This window comes from Lepidochelys kempii, chromosome 9, assembly GCF_965140285.1.
Source record: "Lepidochelys kempii isolate rLepKem1 chromosome 9, rLepKem1.hap1, whole genome shotgun sequence".
Taxonomy (NCBI): Eukaryota; Metazoa; Chordata; order Testudines; family Cheloniidae; genus Lepidochelys; species Lepidochelys kempii.
The window spans coordinates 37095824-37114786 of NC_136388.1; positions in this window are offsets into that span (position 1 = coordinate 37095824).

Here is an 18963-nt window from a genome sequence, read left to right on the forward strand (position 1 = left end):
AATGCCTCAGCCAGGTGTCAACAAAATAAAATGGACTATTACGTGGTTAAGTGGCCGTTCTTTGGCAGGAAGAAAGGAGTTAGTGAGAAAGGTACCCACTTTCTACCAGCCCCGGGTCTGAAGTTGTGATGTGGAGGCCCAAGACTGGGACCAGTGATTGGTGCAGAGAATACCACAAGGAGAGGGAGTGTATATTTCCCCTAACACAAACTTCCCAGGCCAATCATTTGTGCACCTGGTTTGGAATGAGCATTTCAGAGTGAGCTGGATTTTCCTTACATACACAGAGTAAGTCTTAACAGATAGTTACTCAAATTATGGTGTTGGGCCAGATGTTAATTCTTCCACTTGCCACATCCCTGCCTGAGGAGTTAGATAGTGGATTCTTCTGCATTCCAAGCACTGGAAGGGCCAGCACTAGCTAGGCCAACATACTCCCATTCACTCTGCCTAGGGTTGGAGACCTGTGACCAGATTCACCACTCTGATATGCTGGCTTCTATCAGAGAAATTCAGGGCTATGGGTACCCAGCAGCAGCAAGTCCATGCACAATAAGGTTGTAACCGTACAAATCACCTACAACCACTGATTTATCCAAATCCAGCCAGTGCAGCCTCAAAAGTGTGCAGCATTTGCTGGAGAAGGGCATGGCTAGGGATCTGGGGAATGTACTTATTCATTTACTTCCCCAGGCAAATTCACCCGTCAAGGTTCTGTAGATTCCTTGTCATAAGCTAGACCAGTTTCCTCTGTTACACCTCCAGGGAAGGGAGCAGTAGAAACACGACCTGCTCACCTCCAGCACATCTTCCCCTGCAAAAGGTGCAAGTGGCACAAATATTGTGAACCAGTCAAGCAAGACTCAAGTCTGCAGCAACATAGTCTAAAAGCAGCAATGAATTTACGCATGCAGTGCATTTGAGGACGCTTCCCTACCTGTCTCTTTAGGGTTTTATATCATGCTTTTGTTCTCTGCTTGGAAGCACAAGGAACTTGCTGGCTGTCCACAGCACTTAGCATTATCCAATTAACTCATAAGATTATCCTGGAATGCACAAAAGGGAAGGCCTATATGGAGCATATAAAACCAAACAGAGGTGCTGGTGTTTTTTGTTTTATTTTAAAATTGCAGCCCTTGAAAAGCACATTTTGGGGTTAATTGGCATATTGACTTTCTGTTAATATACAGGATGAGTAAAAATGTGAATATTATTAGTGTTGAATATTTTGGGCAAAAATCACATCTAGGGGTAACTGGATGCTTATAGCCACAGAATGAGAGTTTAGGATTATAATTCAGACAGTTAAATTCACAGGATGCACTGAAACAATTAAGTGGTAGATATAATTAGCTGTCCAAAGGCAGGTTATTTAAAAGCAATACTCTGTATTCATTCCAAAGAGGGGTAAAAATATGACAAGATTCTAAGTCACTGGTGTGTAGTTAGCACCCCAGAAATGTAGTGATGCCTCTTTAATTTCTTTTGACATTTTCAAATGAATACAAAGAGTCAGGTTGGTGACTCACCAGTCCTGATAGGATATCAGTTCCTGTTGGCAGCAGCAGCAACAGCTGCTGCTGCTCCATTAGTCATTCACAAGAAAATTACTGAGAGAACTCAGGGGAAATGGTGGTGTAAACTGTCATTCAATTTCCAATTTCATTATCAGCATTCATCTGCTTTGCTTTTCCTGTTTGGTGGGTGTATGTGTCTCCCAGTCCTGATGCTGAAAGGGATTTATCTGCCGTGGTGCTCTCTTTCTGCAGAGCTATCTGCCCATCCAATGTAGATTACATGAGGGGAAATTAAATTCTGTAGATCTGATTCATTAAAAGTAGATCAGACTGTTAGATGTGAATTATACATTTTTGTCCTCCTTATCCTACTATACTCTCACACAAGGATACATATAAAAATGAAACAGCAAAGGACTGGTATTAGTATGGAAATTCCTTTATAATTGCTACACCATAAAACAAATTACTGGTAATTAGAACAGACATATTGTTGCTTCCTATAGGTTTCATTTACAGTACAATCAGAAGTATTTTTTTCTAGTTTCTCATGGGTTTAGATTCATGACTCTTGTTGATCTATATGGCTAAATAAAGGCAAAAATCTGCAGAAGTGCTAAGCATTTAGAACTCAGAAATTCCATAGCTTCACATGCAGCTTTGTAAATGTATCCTGAATGAAGGCTTAGGGATCTATTTTGAGAAGGAAATTCATGATATTGGCTAGTGTCATTGGAAAAACAATCATGACACAATGGAGCTCTTTAGTTCATGATGCTATGCACAGTACTCTTATGCTTTCCCCCTACATACATAAAATATGTATTTTTATTTCACAGAGGTATTTAGAACATGGATTCTAAATAATAATTTCCACTCAAAGCACTTTACATGCTTTTGGCCAAATTCAGTTCATCTGAATAAGACAAGTAGAATTTGGATCATTAATTAAGCCTCATGACATTATTTTGATGTGGGTTAGTATTTGAGCTGCTTGAATTATTCATTGTGAATGACATTCAACGCAAATTTAAGTCCTGCTTTCCATTCACAAAATCTTCATGGACAGATTCTAATTTATGACAGTGTGTAAGTCATTCTGATCTAGCATGACAATTCTCATATTCGATTTCACATGTCACTTATAGCTATTGAACCATTGCACAAAACTGGATTTAAGAGAGAACAAAAGTAAGGTCCCCTAGGAGAGTACAAAATGTGTCTCTCTCTTCTATAGCTAGCTGCACATGAATACTACATTGAGACATTGCTCCATTTTGATTAAAAAACTAGAATGACATAAAATTAACATGGTGCACGTTAAATGGATTAACCACTGGCTCACTGATAGGTCTCAAAATGTAATTATAAACAGGGAATTGTCACTGAGGGGATGTGTTTCCAGTGGGGTCTCACGGGAATTGGCTCTTAGCCCTATGTTATTTACCATTTTTATCAGTGACCAGGAAGAAAACATAAAATCATCACTGATAAAGTTTGCAGATGTCACAAAAATGCGGGAGTGGTAAATAATGAAGAGGACAGGTCACTGATTAAGAGCAATCTGGATTGCTTGGCAAATGGGGCGCAAGCAAACATTATGCATTTTAATATGATTAAATGGAAATGTTTACATCTAGGCACAAAGAAAGCAGGCCACACTTACACAAGGGGGAACTCTATCTTGGGAAGCAGTGACTCTGAAAAAGGTTTGGTGGTCATGATGGATAATCAGACGAACATGAGCTCCTAGTGTAATTCTGTGGCCAACAGAGCTAATGCAATCCTGGGATGCATAGAAAGGGGAATCTGGAGTAGGAAAAGAGAGCACTGGTGCAACTGCTGAAGGCATACTGTGTCTAGGTCTGGTGCCCACAATTCAAGAAGGATGTTGCTATCTTGGAGGGGGTTTACAGAGGAGCCACCAGAATGACCGGATTAGAAAACATGCTTTAGTTAGAGACTCAGAGAGCTCAATCTATTTAGCTTAACACAGAAATGTTTAAGGGGTGACTTCATTACAGTCTATAAGTAACTACATGGGGAACAAATATTTAATAATGGGCTCATCAATCTAGCAGATATAACATGATCCAGTGGCTGGAAGTTGAAGCTAGACAAATTCAGACTTCAAATAAGGCATACATTTTTAATAGTGACAGTAATTAACCATTGGGGCAATTTACTAAGGGTCATGAGGGATTCTCCATTGCTGGCTATTTTTAGATCAAGATTGAATGGTTTTCTGAGAGATCACCCTAGGAATTATTTTGGCCTGTATTATACAGGAGGTCAGACCAGATGACCACACTGGTCCCTTGTCACCTTGGAATCTGTGAATTTACAGTGCAGTAAAAGACAAAAAGTCTTAACAGATACAAACTCATTAGACTTTCTAGACAATGAAGAAAGCTAGACACTGATGAGTTTGGAGGAGGGTTTGTGAGTGAAAGCAAATCAGACCACTTAGAAGCTATTATATTTCATTAGACTGAATCCAACATTATTTTCAGCCAGAGCACACAAGATTATTTATGAAAGGAATTTACTGCTAGAGATAATGAGATAGTTTTCCCCAAATGATAAATCTGAAGGCTGTTTGTTGAGTCTTCTGCACACTACGAACACAGATCATTGTTATTATGAGAGCTCTGTTAATAATGTAAACAATGGTGACAGTTAGAATACTTGTTTAACCGAAGGGGGAGATTTATGCCACTTTTGGAATACTATCTAATAGGAAAATAAATCTCTGCAGATATTTTATCACAACTCTGCCAACCTTCTTTAATATCTTCATATTATGAATAATGCCTGTAAGACAATTATAATACAATATAAATATAATAAGCTTCTCAAAGAAAAGGCATTGAAATAACTAGTCAAACACAGCTCCTGGTTGCAGGGTCTCCCACCATGGAACAGCTTGCAGGATTAGGGTCTAAGTTTTAGTGGTTTATTTTACCTTTAAAAAATGATACTCTGTGTCAGAAATTCCCTTCCCTCCAGTCCTTCCTCATCACTTTGGTGGATTGACTTGATGTTTTCAGTTAGGACACTAAATCAGTCCCTTCTGGCTTTTTAGGCCACTACAAAGAATAGCTATGAAAAAACAAGTTTGTCAGGTTGGTAGATAGACTAAGGCCCAAAGTATTTAAGTGCTGCATGGACACAACTTTAGGCTCCTACATCAGTTAGGCATTGTAACTCTTACTTTCAAAACTGACCAAGGCACTTAGATGTTGCAACGCCTAATTTTTAGGTGTTAAGCCACTCAGCGGAACCTACAAGCCCTGAGTTAAGCATGTAGGCTCCCTATTCAATGCATCGGGAGTGTTAAGCACCTGAGAATAGAATCCACAAAGCTGGCACACTAGGCAGGGAGCTGCCTAAGTTAGCCAATATAAGATACTGAAGAAAGAGGTGTTTCCTAAGCCCCCTCCTTCTCACAGAGGTACCTGAGTCTGCGCTGGAAGGAGGTACCCAATCCCATCTCTGTCTATGATCCACAGCCAGGAACCCCTCTCCTGGATACAGACGTGTAAGCTGTTTCTTGAAAGAATGGTGGCAACACAAGCCTAACTACATGCAAAATGGCTGGGGGGAGGAGCAGTATTAAATTAACAGCACCACTGATTGGTATACAAAAGAATAAGTTTACAGGACATCACAATGGAAAGTTGGATCCTGATCTGGTAAACCCAGTTCTAGGGGTGAGAGAAGAGTCCAAGAGCTAGGTCTATTCAGAGTTTGGTTTCTTTCTGAAAAGGCTAACAGTGCTATTGCTTGTTTTTATAGATGAGCCTAAATTTGTACAATTTACAAACAGAGTCTAATAAAATGCCTGATAAACCAATGAACATTACTTAGACACCATAATTCAAGTTGTTAGAGTCTATTAGGAACATCAGACTTCAGTATTCTTCTTCTAAAAGCAAAATCTTATAAACCACCACTCCCACTCCTCCAACACTCCCAACCTCATCAGTCTGTCTGTCAAATTCTCACACCGTCACCTCCTGCTTTCCTCCTCGCAGTCCTCCATGCATGGTATGATCTCCTTGAATTCATCAGAAGGGCCCCTGTCCTATCATATTTGAGTCCTTCTTAAAGACCTATTTCTCTGGTGCTGCCTACAGTGACTCAAGTTAACTTGTATAACACTAGGCAATTTATATTTCCCTTCCCCAATCTGTATTTTTCTGTCCTTCAATTATTAGCTCCTCAGAGCAGGGACTGACCTTTTGAAGTGTTTGGAGAGCACCTAACACATAATAGGTGCTACTGCAAATAAATAAAACAAGTGAAAATAGCACATTCACAGTGATTCATGTGAGTGATGTCATGGTTATCTTATACATCTTCACCTTACCTGTATTCATGCTACTGTGGTACATCTCAAAAATGGTCAATGAGGTATTGGGGAATCAATGCTGCAGGGCTGCAGAAAAGGTTATGGTAATAATTTACATGTGGCATGATTGACACATGATGTACCTGCTGGGTTCTTGAGGTGTATATGCATGAAAGCAAAAAAAGGCCTCCTATTGCACCATGGGCTCTTTTATGGCCATCACGCAAATAATGAAAGCTGGGGGTGACCCAGCCAACTAGGTCAGCCAGCCACAGTCAAGTAACAGGAGTCCTCAACTAGGTTAACCAACCCAAAGTCACATTGTAGAATGCAAGGATGCAAGTGGCAAACCAGATGGCACCCCTTCTAAGTAACCACTCGGCAAAAAAGCCCTTAGCCAGAAGGCCTTAAAATAATGTTTTTGTTATAATTTCCAGCTGATTTCAAACCTACAAAATGAAGACTAAAGTCTCAACCCAAAACTTGTGAAGTCGACCCATGACCTAGTTGGCTTTTGAAAGAGTCATGAACAACTGGTGCCATTTCTGTCTGAAATAGCCAACTCATCATTTCACAAAAAGAATCTTCCCTTCTGTCTTCAAAAGACACAACAGTTCAACCAACACTGAAGAAACCTACCCTAATAATCTGCAGGGCTATCTTTTCTCATACACGAAGTACGCAGCTGCACAGGACACCAAGGAATTTGGGGCACCAAATTTCCTGGTGCCCTGCACAGCTGCGTGCTGCTCCAGCCCCTGCTCTGTCTCTTCCCCAAGGCCCCCGCCCCTGCTCTGCCCCACCTCTTCCCTGCTCCAGCCCCGCCTCTTCCTGCCCCTGCTCCGCCCCAGCCCTGCCCCCACTCCCCACAGCTCTGCAGCAGGGCCGGGGCTGCACTCACTGGCGGTAGGAATTGCAGCGACCTGGCCCCAGCCTCCTCTGCACTGCCGGTGAGTACTGTGGGGTGGTTCCCCGCTACCCCACAAGCCAGCCCCCCCACCACAGAGGCCTGTGGCCTGCCCCCCTCCCCGCAGAGGCCTGGGGCCCCACACACACACCCCATGGGGGGGCTGCGGAGGGCCCCAGAATAGCTAGGGATGGCCCTGCGCATCTGTTCTAGCCAACTACTACATAGTGTCAAATATCCCATTCTTGGGCAAGCTCACAGAGAAGATAGCCAAAGGCCAATCACCAGCTCATTTAATGGAAGCTAATCTGGCACAATCTGGAGTCAGGCCAGGCCAGTGGCATTCATGGATGATCTCCTACTATCAATGGACAGATGACAGACATCCATTTGGGACCTCCCTGTAGCATTCAGCACTGTTGACCATAAGATACTGCTGTCTTTCTTGAGAGAGGTGGGAGAGGTATAGGATAATGTGCTAAAATGATTTGTGATGGGAAACTACACCTACATTGCTAGACCACTGGTGGGGTTCCACAAAGATCAATTCCCACCCCAGTTTTTTTCAACATCTTCATGCAACCACTAGGTGAATGGGTCAGATAACATGGACTCAAATGTGAGTGATAAGCAGATGACACACAGCTCTACTTATTCTTCACCACATATAGCTACACTAGTGTACCAAGGTGGTCCAGAACTTGGATGAGATCAGCACATTTATGAAGAACAGCTAGCTGAAGCTGACAAGAAGCTAGCAAGACAGAGGTGGTGCTGCTGAGCAGAAGAAAGAATGTTGACAAGTTTGCAGTCTCCTTTGGTAGAAGGTACAACTGGTCAATTTGGTCAGTAGTTTAGGAATACTCCTGGATTCCTTGCTGATGCCAAGCTTTCCTATAGCAGCATCCATGCTTTCTATCATCTCTGGTTGGCTAGAAGACTCCCTCCATCTGAGCAGATGATGACCTGAGCTCATGGCTTTGTCACTTTTCAGCTGGACTACAGAAATGTGATGTAGCTGGGGACAAAGCCTTCTGTGCTATGGAAACTTCAGCTAGTACAGAACCCGGCAGCACATCTCCTCAGCAACACAGACTACCAAGAGATCATCAGACTTGTCCTCTGTTCTCTATAATGGCTTTCCATAGAATTTCAAATCAAGTCTTGGCCTTTGTCTTCAAGGTTCTCCACGGCTTAGACCCAGTATATCTAAAACATTGCCTAAAGCTCCAGGGAAAAGACCATGAATGATAACTCCGCTCCTCTCTCTCTACAATAAGGATAAATCTCATCTGTGCAAGAGACAGAACTTTCTCAGGGACAGTCCAAGATCATGGCATAAGCTCCCCCAGAAACTAAGGACCATCACAAACCAAATCACCTTCCATTCCAAGTGCAAGGTGAATTTCTCTGACCTTGCCTTCTGTAATGTAAATACATTTAAATAAACAAAAATAAAACACACACACCCCCAACCAACCCAAAAGAACAGTTCCTAACCTAGCCAACACAAGATATTCCAAATGCACACACTTCTGACCCTGAAGAAAGGATGAGAGAACAAACAACATGTGATATATAATATAGTCAAGTTGCTTAATGCACTACAAGAAGGTGCTCAGATACTCCAGTGGAGAGCGCAGTTTAAGACGCTGAATAGAAGAGATCATGAAGAGAAGTAAATTTGTTTAGCCCCTTCACCGGCCACTGAAGTCAATGGCAGTGAAGGATGCTTAGGAGCCATTCAGTCCCTTGCAAGATGACACTTTTAGTAAGGTTACAGTACCACTTAATATTTTATTTCAATGTCATATTTGACCAGAAACCACAGATATTAAAAAGTTATCAATATAAGAATTGCCTTTGCAAACAAAACATCACTCTCCACAGTGTTTTCTAAGGGTGTAACCTTTCTTTCCTCCCATCTGATTCCATTTGAAGAAGCCAGCTGCTGATATATCAAGTTAATCTGTTTTGAACATTTACTCTATGTAATCCTCACTTACTTGGTGGGCCTTTGCCATAGTAACCTGCCTTAGCAACAGAGAAGCACAGTAACAAGAAGAGCAGCAAATAGATTTAAAAAGACAGCCTCCTCACCTCTGCACAGTGTGTCATGAGCAGAGAGGAGCACCCTGTCTCTTATCTTAACAATGCTAATACTAATAGAACAGGTGTTTATAGAAGAAAGGGTGGGAAGCAACAAAACACCCGTGTTTGCAAACTGCTCAGTGATACTTTGAAATCACCCTCATTTAGTGCAAATGGCCCAATTCCATATACAATTCAACAGCGGGAAATTCTTGCAACTATAAAGAGTTTGAAATAAATATAGTGATTGTGACACTCTACACACCAGGGGAGCTCCCTGTGACCCCCATATTCCTCATTTATATATAATTGTGATATTGCATATAAAGCATGCCCTGTGAGGTATCAGGGGAAAGGTTATGATCTGCTGAAAGTCATTTTTCTTTCTAAATATGTGTATCAATAATGCATATGAAGTTATGAGAATTGTGTTATATGGTTATCACTAAAACATGCTGTAAATTGGGGAATCAGCCAGATATCAGCTCCCCAAAGACAACAGCTCCCCAGAGACAACACCCAGGTGGGTGTCAAACAACTATCAATAGCCACTGTCCAGTAAGGAAGTTACAATTCAATGACTCACCTGTATAAGGCCACACCAGGGGAATTGCTCAACCTTGCTTGGGGACTCAGCAATGCCCACCAGACATGCCTGGACTTGTGTTCTCCAAGCACATGGGACTGAGGATATAAAACAGAACACAGGGGCCACATGTTTGGCTTTTCTCCTGCCCCCACCTATGCAGCAAGCAACAAAGACATTGAGAAGAAGACTGAAGACTCCAGCAGAGGAGACTGGCCCACGTTTAAGGGACAAACCTGTATATTAATATATGCTGCAATTAAGGGACAAACCTGTATATTAATATACACTACAATATCCAGTGGGGTGAGAAAAACTGCTTAATTTAGATGTTGCCAGTCAAACAGGGTTGAGAGGTTAGACTGCATGCTTATATTTTATTTTATTTTATTTTATTTTGGTAACTAACTCTGACTTCTTGCCTATCACTTATGATCACTTAAAATCTATCTTTTGTAGTTAATAAATTTGTTTAACTGTTTATCTTTACCACTGAGTTTGCCTGAAGTGTTTGGTAAGGGTCTTTGCTCAAGTTTTACAAAGGCTGGTGTATATCCACTTGATGAAGTGGTGAACCAATTAATATATTTTCACTGCTCATCTTGAGCAGTGCAAGACGGTATATTCCTGAGGTGCAAGGCTGGGCGCTGTGGGGATTTGGCTGGTGCCTTTCTCTGTGTGATTCATTACTGGCTCTGGGAGCATTCATGCAATCTAGCTGGGTGTGGGACTCCACATGCTGTTGTGCTGAGTGATAACAGCAGCTGGAGGGGTTTGCTGCTTGCCACGAGCAAAGCATTGAGAGAGACAGGACAGGCTGGAGAGTTAAGGGGGCACAGCAGTCCCCCAGTCCCAGGCTGCACCCCAAGGATCCCGTCAAAATGATATTTTGTGGCTTTTGTCTCCATGGGCACACTGAGGAGTTACAAGAAGGGAGGCAGGAAAAAAGAGGTAGAGGAGCAGAGATCTCTGAAGCCACTGTGTCAATTTCACACGGGGGGGGTGGGAGTAGGGGGGAAGAGGGAAATTCTGACCATTTCAACATTTTCAGAATGAAACACTTTGAATTTTCCTTTCCAAAGGAGTTTCCCCTTTGAAACATGTTTTATTTTGGATTATGCTATAGTATAAAACAAAGGAGTCCAAATCAAAACAGAATGTTGAAATGACTGTGTCACACGAAACATTTTAATCGACCCAAAATGGAATATTTTTCAGAACTTTCTTTTGAAATGTTTCAAAATTTTTGAGTTTCACTCCTAATTGCAATCAAAACAAATTTTGAATCTTTCTGTGAAACAGAATTTCCATTCTCTGCACAGTTGTAAGCACCACCCCTGGTAAGATGCAGTATTTTGGCATGACCTGCACTAGTAACAGAAATACAAGAAAGGAAAATATACTTTTCAAGTCCATAATATATATGGCTCAATTCCTTTTAAAAAGTTGGTAAAGGCTCAAGGAAAAGTTTCTTATTTTTCCAGAAGCATTTGTCCATTTGGAATTGTATCTCATTCCTCCTACCTGATCACCAGCTTTTGATGCACTTACTCACAGCAAATAGTGCGTTACTCCTTGAACAATCCAATTGATTTCAGTGTGGGGTAAGCCACAACTGAAAGCAAGTAAGGATGTCAGGACCAGGTCCTAAATATCTTTGCAAACAGCAAACTTGTAACTATGTTTCCATCATGTCACTCATCCAGAAAGTCATAAACATGCCCTGCACTGATCACTGGTACTAGTGGTTGTGGGATGAATCACTTGTAAGCCTTCACATTTCTCCTATTAAATCCTCTCTGCCAGCTTTCTCATTATCAGCTCTGCTATCTGTGGAATAATCATCCACAAGAAGAGTACAGCCAGCCTAGGCTGCATCTCCAAACATCTTTACTTTGCTACCCTGACAACATCAGCCTTTAATTAATTGCTAGTACAGGGGCTGAATCTGCAAACCTTCCTTGCAAGGCATAGTGTTTACTCACAGACTTAGTCCCATTCAGTGTAAGTATTACTTATTGGTAAGGGTTCCAGAATCAGCCCATATTTATCTTATCCAAAATATACAAATAGGAAAAGAAAACCCTTCTTTGAATTTTATTGTTTTCTCATTGTTATTCAGAAACAAACGCCTTTCACAAAATTAACAAACATTTGCTTGTGGTTATGACCTCAAGTCTTGACCAAAGAGTATGTAAATTAGAATCCAGACCCTTTAACACAAAGGGGAAAGGCATAATCTTAACATATGATTTGTTGCATAGTTCTGATCTTGAAAACATTTTGAAACTTGAAATATTTATCATAGGGTAGAATTTATCAAATCTAATTATTTTCTCCCTTTAAAATGATGGGCCTAACAGTTTGAAATAAATATTGATTGAATTTCAAGCAAAGGTACACACAATTATTTCTATATACATGCACACAAATAGGAGATGTGCCTGCTAATATTGATAGAAAGTTTATAGAAAAAGAAAACATACAGGCTATTAACTGTAAAGTGGTCTGTCATTTAAAAAAATCTGACTACAAAATACAGAACACTTATAAGATAAATGCAAAAAAGCATATTTCCTCTTAAAAAACAAATCATGCCCTAAGCAATAAAGATGAGAAGGTCAAACTTGCCATATTTTCCAGGTCAGGGGAATGCACAATTTCCAAGTATTTTATGTCAGCAGGAGCTCATGTAGCTCCATTCAGGAGCAATTAAGAGAATTATTGTGCCTTTGAATTCTAACATAATCCCTTGTGTCTCTTGCATGCATGCTAGGTAACACCAACCTTTCTTTATGTTGAAGAAAATTATGCTATATTATGCTGGATGTTGGAAGTGACCAAGAGCCCGATATTTAAAGATATTTAAGCATCTAAAGACGCATATAGGCATCTAGTGGAATAACACACCCAGGATCCTGACTTCCACTAATTTCAGTGGTATTTAGGCAGGGCTGGATTACCCAATAGCAGACTAAGCACGTGCTTAGGGCATCAGCAAAGCAGGGGGCACCAAAAAAATTAGATTTTTTTTTTATATTTGATATTTCAAAAAAAGCATTGAAGTAGTCATCATGGGAAAAATCAGAACTTTGTTAGACTTCCTTACACTCCACTCCACACTCTTCCCCCATTTTTCTGTTCCCTTTTTATTACTTATCCGCATCTAAATCAGGGGGGCATCCTACTAACGAAGACTGAAATAATGCCAGGAAATCAGATCCTGTCATGTATTGCAATAAATTTATGTTTTATTATTGATATAGTCTTCTGAGTATAGCTGAAGACCAGTCACAAAGGGGAGAAACTATATGAGAGGCAGAAAACATTGCAAACAAGATGCAAGAACTAGAGTTTGTATTCATGTTGACCATGTGGAATGAAATTTTACAAAACTTTTACCGCACAAGTCAAGCTCTCCAAGAAAAAGAGTTGGATTTGGAAACATGTGCAGACCTCTGTCAATCATTAGCAGACCACTTACACACTTTGAGGAATGATTTTGAAAGATTTGAAGACATATCAAAAGATATCTTGCCTGACAGTAACTACAAAGAAGCCCAGTCCTGCAAGAGAATCAGAAAAAAACAAGCAAATGAGAGCAGTACACAGAAACCGCATTGAATCCTAGAGACAAATTTTGTGTATCTACTTCCTACGCTATAATTGATACACTTGAAGCTCATATGAAGAGGAGAGGTGAAGTGTACAAAAAAATATAGAGTAGATTTTCTTTTCTAAACGATATGGATTTATCTGACGAATAATATTCACAAGGTTCCCAAAAGCTAGTTGACTCATACCCTGATGACTTGAACATGAATCTCTGTGGAGAAATACGGCAGTTCCATTGTTATATGCGTGCAAAGTTTCATGAAACAGGAAAAATGAAATTCAGTCACATTGATCTTCATGACACAATACTGAAAGATGGAATACAATGTGTATTTCCAAGTGTAGAGATCTCACTATGGATTTTTCTAACATTGATGATTACTAACTGCTCCACAGAATGCTCTTTTTCTCAGCCGAAAAGAATAAAAAACCCTCAGAGAACAACAATGTGTCAGGACAGACCTGATTCACTTTCCCTATTGTGTATGGAAGCAGACATGCTTCGTCAAGTCAGCTTCGATGAACTTATCCAGAATTTTGCAATCAGAAAATCTAGAAAGAAGCTATTTTAATTTCAGCATACATGTTTTGTGTCATTTTGAAAAATAAAATTTTATTTTACGGTATAGTATTGTTTTTATTTTGAATTACATGTGGGGGGGCACCATAAACTTTTCAGTGCTTAGGGCCTCTAAAGGTCTTAATCTGGCCCTGTATTTAGGTACCTCTCTGCATCTTTAGGCACTTAAATACCTTTAACCATCGGACCCAAAGTTCTCCGATAGTACAGCAATGTAAGCCACATGAATACCTAGATAGAATTCTCCCCAGTTCAGGCGTATGAAACATTAACTCCAAAATAGCTCAGATACGCTGATCCCAGGGCATGCTGCAAAGCCTTTCCCAGGCATGCGGAGAGGGTGGAGGTTTGGAGGGAACAGAGCTCTGAGGCACAGCGGGAATCTTGCTGTTTAATCTGTTCCTCTCATTGTCCTGGTGAATTTTGTTAGGCAGGCAGTCTGATCACTCTGAGTTTTTTTTTTTTGCATGAGATATGCTGACCACTGTACAGGATTGAACCTTCCCCGCCTCCCCCATCATCTATTTTAGAAATTCAAAGAAATACAGAAAAAATAATCAAATCTAAGTCTAATCTTAGTAAAAGTATAATAATCAATAATCTATTTGGCAAACTACTTTCAAGTGGCTTTAAGTAACACAAACACCAGCTCAGCTGATTAGTATGCTGCTCCTCTGTCTGATAAGTAATGAAAGAACTCCCCGCTCCAACCTCATGCTATTCCCTAAGCAGGCTGTTGACCTGGAGATTGTCTAGACAGTGAAAACTAAAACTCCAAAGAGTACTTCAAAGTTGGGTCTGATTTTAAAGAGCCAGGTTGCCGCAGATCTTGGCCCTCTTATACCTTTTAACTTTTTATTGTATGTTTGACTATATTATGGTTAATTTAGCCATGAAAGAACTGACAGCTCTGCACATTAAAATCTTTTATGGATTCTCTGCCCAGTACTGTTCAGCCGACAGACCGAGAATATAATTTGTCTTTTCCAAAGAAAGCTTTGTTGTATCTTAAAGATACCAGCTTTTCTATGAAATAAGGTAGTTTAATAGTTAACTTTTCCCCACCCTTGGGCTTTTCAAGAGCTAACAAATCCAGGAACTCATACTGGCCAAGAGCATCCAATTTATAATGTTTATAATTTACAGCACATTGCTGAAATAGCACTCAATCCACTAGGATCTATTGCGTTGGGCCCCTAAGAATAGCAAGGAGAGGAGCCTTCTGCACACGGATCTCTCACCTAATGGGCTTGAACAAAAAAAGAGGTTTAACTGTTGAGGTTACTCTGTACCCCAAACCTCTAGGGTGCTGTGTCTTGGGGGCAAGCACTGTAGGTCTTCAGCAGCTAGGCCTTCTAGGCACTACCCTGGCGGATCCCAACAACCACTCAAACACATGGCTAAGGGAAAGGTTTTTGCTAAGGTTGGCAGAAGGGGAAAGGTTGCAAATATCCTAGGCACAGAGGCTTAAACAGTTTCAGTTCAAAGTGACACAATGTCGGGGTCTCTGGAGCAGTCCAAGTGAGAGACCTAGTGCCTGGGTTGCCCTCTCCAGGCCAGTCTGTCCAAGCAAATAAACATTTGGGGATTTGCAAGCCAGGCTCAGACAGTCTCTCACATTGGGACCCCTTTGCACTGATTCCCTGCCCAGCTGCTGCTGATCTCCATAAGTCACACACAGACCTACGCCCAGCTGTAACATCTGGCGGGCATAGCTGCATGTGGAACAGGCTTTCTCCACAGTTCCTGGGGCTTCTCTCTCCAGCTGCCTGCTGCCATGTGGCTTCCACTTCCAAACAGAGCCCAGCCACTTGCTGGGTCAGGACCTTTCCCCTTACCTGGCCACAGGAAGGGGAAGTGCAATGGGAAACATAACTCCTGCTGACTCAGGAGGAAGGGAATGCAATAGAGAGGGGACTGATGGGAGCTGTAGTCCCCTCTTTTTCAGACACTTCACAGAAGTCTTTGTAAAGCTTAGCAGACCGGTTGCTCATTAAAGTCAACAAAGCTATGCTGGTTTACACGGGATGAGGAGCTGGTCCACTCTCATTAAATTTTTAGTGAATTTAAAAAACTTATAATGAAATTAGTTAAGGAAAACGTCTCCTTGGAAATCTGTCCTTAGCACATACACTGTATCCATTATTATAGCATCCAAACACCTCACAATCTTTAGTGTACTTATCCTCATAACACCCCTGAGAGGTAGGGAAGTGCTATTATCCCCATTTTACAGATGGGGAACAAAGGCACAGGGTAGCTAATTGACTTGCCCAAAATCACAAAGTCTGTAGCAGAAGAAGGACTTGAAGCCAGATTTCCCAAGTCCTAGGTTAGTGCCTCAATCACTGCATTATTCCTCCTTACAAGTGATTTCAGGGCATCAGGATCTGGCACTTCTAAGAAAAAATGAAAAGTTCGGAAATATGAAGAGCAGTCAACTCAAAACATCCTGCTTTGGATAAAGTGGCAAGTCCAAGATCTCTATTATACTGGAAAAAAACAGTCTGGTCCACATGAAAGTCAGCTGGTGTTTTTCAGTTACTTCAGGGGGCTAGCCTGATAGCGAGGCCAGGAAGAATAATATTTTAACATTGGCATACCTCTAAGTAACCGGAAGTTACAGAGGAAAGGGAAATTTTGTGGTTAAAATGGAGTTTGTAGGGCATTTGTAGGGCTGTCACATAATGGAACATTTTCTCTGAGTAACTGCACAAAAAGTAATTTTGTGGGTTTTATTGAACAACACAAGATAATTTAAGCAGTCATAAAAGGATAATAAAAATACAGGAAGAGGTTCCCAGGCACAGATAATATTAGAGGCACTATAGATTATGAGCATGATTTCATTTCTATTTTATTTATTTATGATTTTTAAAAATGAAATCTTCAAATGGTGAGGAACAAATTCTGTTTTCACTTCCAATTGAATGATTATTATTAGTTATTTGTATTACAGTAGATCCAGCTAAGATCACAGCCCCATTATGCTAGATGCTACACACTATAATTGTAAGCCACCCTCTTCCCTCCAAAAGCTTGAAATAGCCAAGAGAGCCAAGATGTGAGAAGGAACAAAAGAGATTAAGTGATTTGCCCAAGGTTAAACAGGAAATATGTGGCAGAGCTGGAAATTGAACGTGGATCTCCTGACTACCAGTCCTTTGCCTTAACCAAGCAAGATCCTTTGGAAATCCCACAATGAACAAAATACTTGTAAAGTCATTAAAAATTAATAAAACTCTGGAAACAAACCAGAGCCACAAGATTTGGATTTAGGGATTGTTTGGATCTGGGGTTTAGTCTGGGACCATTTTTAGAAGGAAATTGCAACATCACATGTTTTTAAGGTGAAGATTGTATCAGTAATGTTAGAGCACTATAGTTAGGAAAGAACTTTAATTTAGATCACTTGTAGAAAAAGGCAGAGCCTTACACAAAGACAGGGAGCTAGATTCTGATCTCTGTTACTCTGGTGTGAAATCAGAATAATCTGCATTGCTTTCCAGGGAGGTAGAGTCCTCTGGCTCATAGAGTAACCCTGATGTAAATGAGATCAGCATGTGGCTTACTGTCTCTCAGTAACAGTTTCAGTGCCAGGTATACCTGCTTTCTTGGGAAAAGAGAAAGAGCTGGTTTTAACAGGCAACAATATGTTATGCATTTTCAATAGGTTATTTTTTGCCTACAATTTAATAGCTTTGTGAAAGTCACAGAACATCTGGGTAAATATTTTGATTCACTGTAAGACACCTTACCTTTTCCCCTATTAGAAGATATCACAAATTTGTTCCCAATGTCTATTATGCAAGCAGGCTCTGAATCAGCAAGGCACTCATACACATACTTAACCTTAAATCAGTGGGAAATCACTAGGAATTTGGGATGCATAACATATCTAGGTTCATGCCGAAATATCTGTAACATACACAGCCTAGCTGCTAGAATGAAACAGTTACATTTATCAAGCTAAGAAGATCAGGACTGTCCAGGGTGCTTTTAGATTCAGGGTGCCATGACAATATCAGGGTTGGAAGGGACCTCAGGAGGTCATCTAGTCCAACCCCCTGCTCTAAGCAGGACCAATCCCCAATTTTTTCCCCAGATCCCTAAATGGCCCCCTCAAGGATTGAACTCACAACCCTGGGTTTAGCAGGCCAATGCTCAAACCACTGAGCAACTTCAGCATTGCTTTATGTCATAGAGCAGAATTTAAAGTCAAAACCCACATATATCTGGGGAATAAGACAGCGAAGAATTCTGAATCATATTCTAAGACTCAGGGGGAAAAGAATGAAACAACAACAAATACGAATGAAAACATATTCTTTCACCCTTGATTTTCCATTGTCTTCAGACTGAAAGAGAAAACCCTCTTTACACCTTTCCAGATGGCAGTTCAAAAAGATTTTAATAAATTAATATTTCAAAGCACTGCTCCTCCTTCTTGGCTTTTTATTATTATGGCAATTTCTTTCTTTGGTTTAGAAAACTGTGCTTGTCATTTGCAGCAGTGACATCAAGAACAAAGAGCCCCTGGAAAAAGTTTTAGATGTAAAATAAAACCTCATTTGGGGTGACAAGGGTGGTTAGTTGTCAGAAAGGTGAAGAATTGATTAAAAAGTTTGTTAGACACTCTATCTGCAAAACATAGCACAAGACAGAAGGATTAAAACAAACAAAAAAGAAAGTGAAAGGATTTCTATGTGGACAAAACACATGGCCCTATGTCATGAGCTCAGTCCTAAGCTCACCTAAAAATAGTTGTACCAACATATATTGAACATAGTATCATACCCAGGTAGGAGATCAATCTGGTATCATTTCTTCTTCCATGACCTACTTTATTGTCAACTCTGGGATGAAAATTCTCTCCTCAACAGCTGATGATCAAGCTTAGACTGAGCATTAGAGGTGTGGGAAACATTTGACGCAGATGTAGAACAAACACTATAGGCCCACCAGCATCAATTCAAATTGGTTCACACCCATAAAACAGTGAGTTTGTGGATTCCCAAATCAGAAATCCAACTTAGGGTTGGTGTTGTTTCAGGCATTTGTGTCAATGGAGTCCCAGCAGATCTGCTTAACTGTGTTAATATATTTAGTACCAATGAAAAGATTAGCCATAAGAACACAGCATTCTGGAGCTTGAGTGGATATAATTTTATCAGCTTCTTCATCTCTGGGCCCTTTTGAGCAAAGCCTGCCAACTGGCCTCAACTCATTATCTTACGAGATCATAAATGTTTCTAAGCGACCAGTGGGGAGATTACCAAAATTGTTTTATTCCAGATCATTTACAGACCAAAA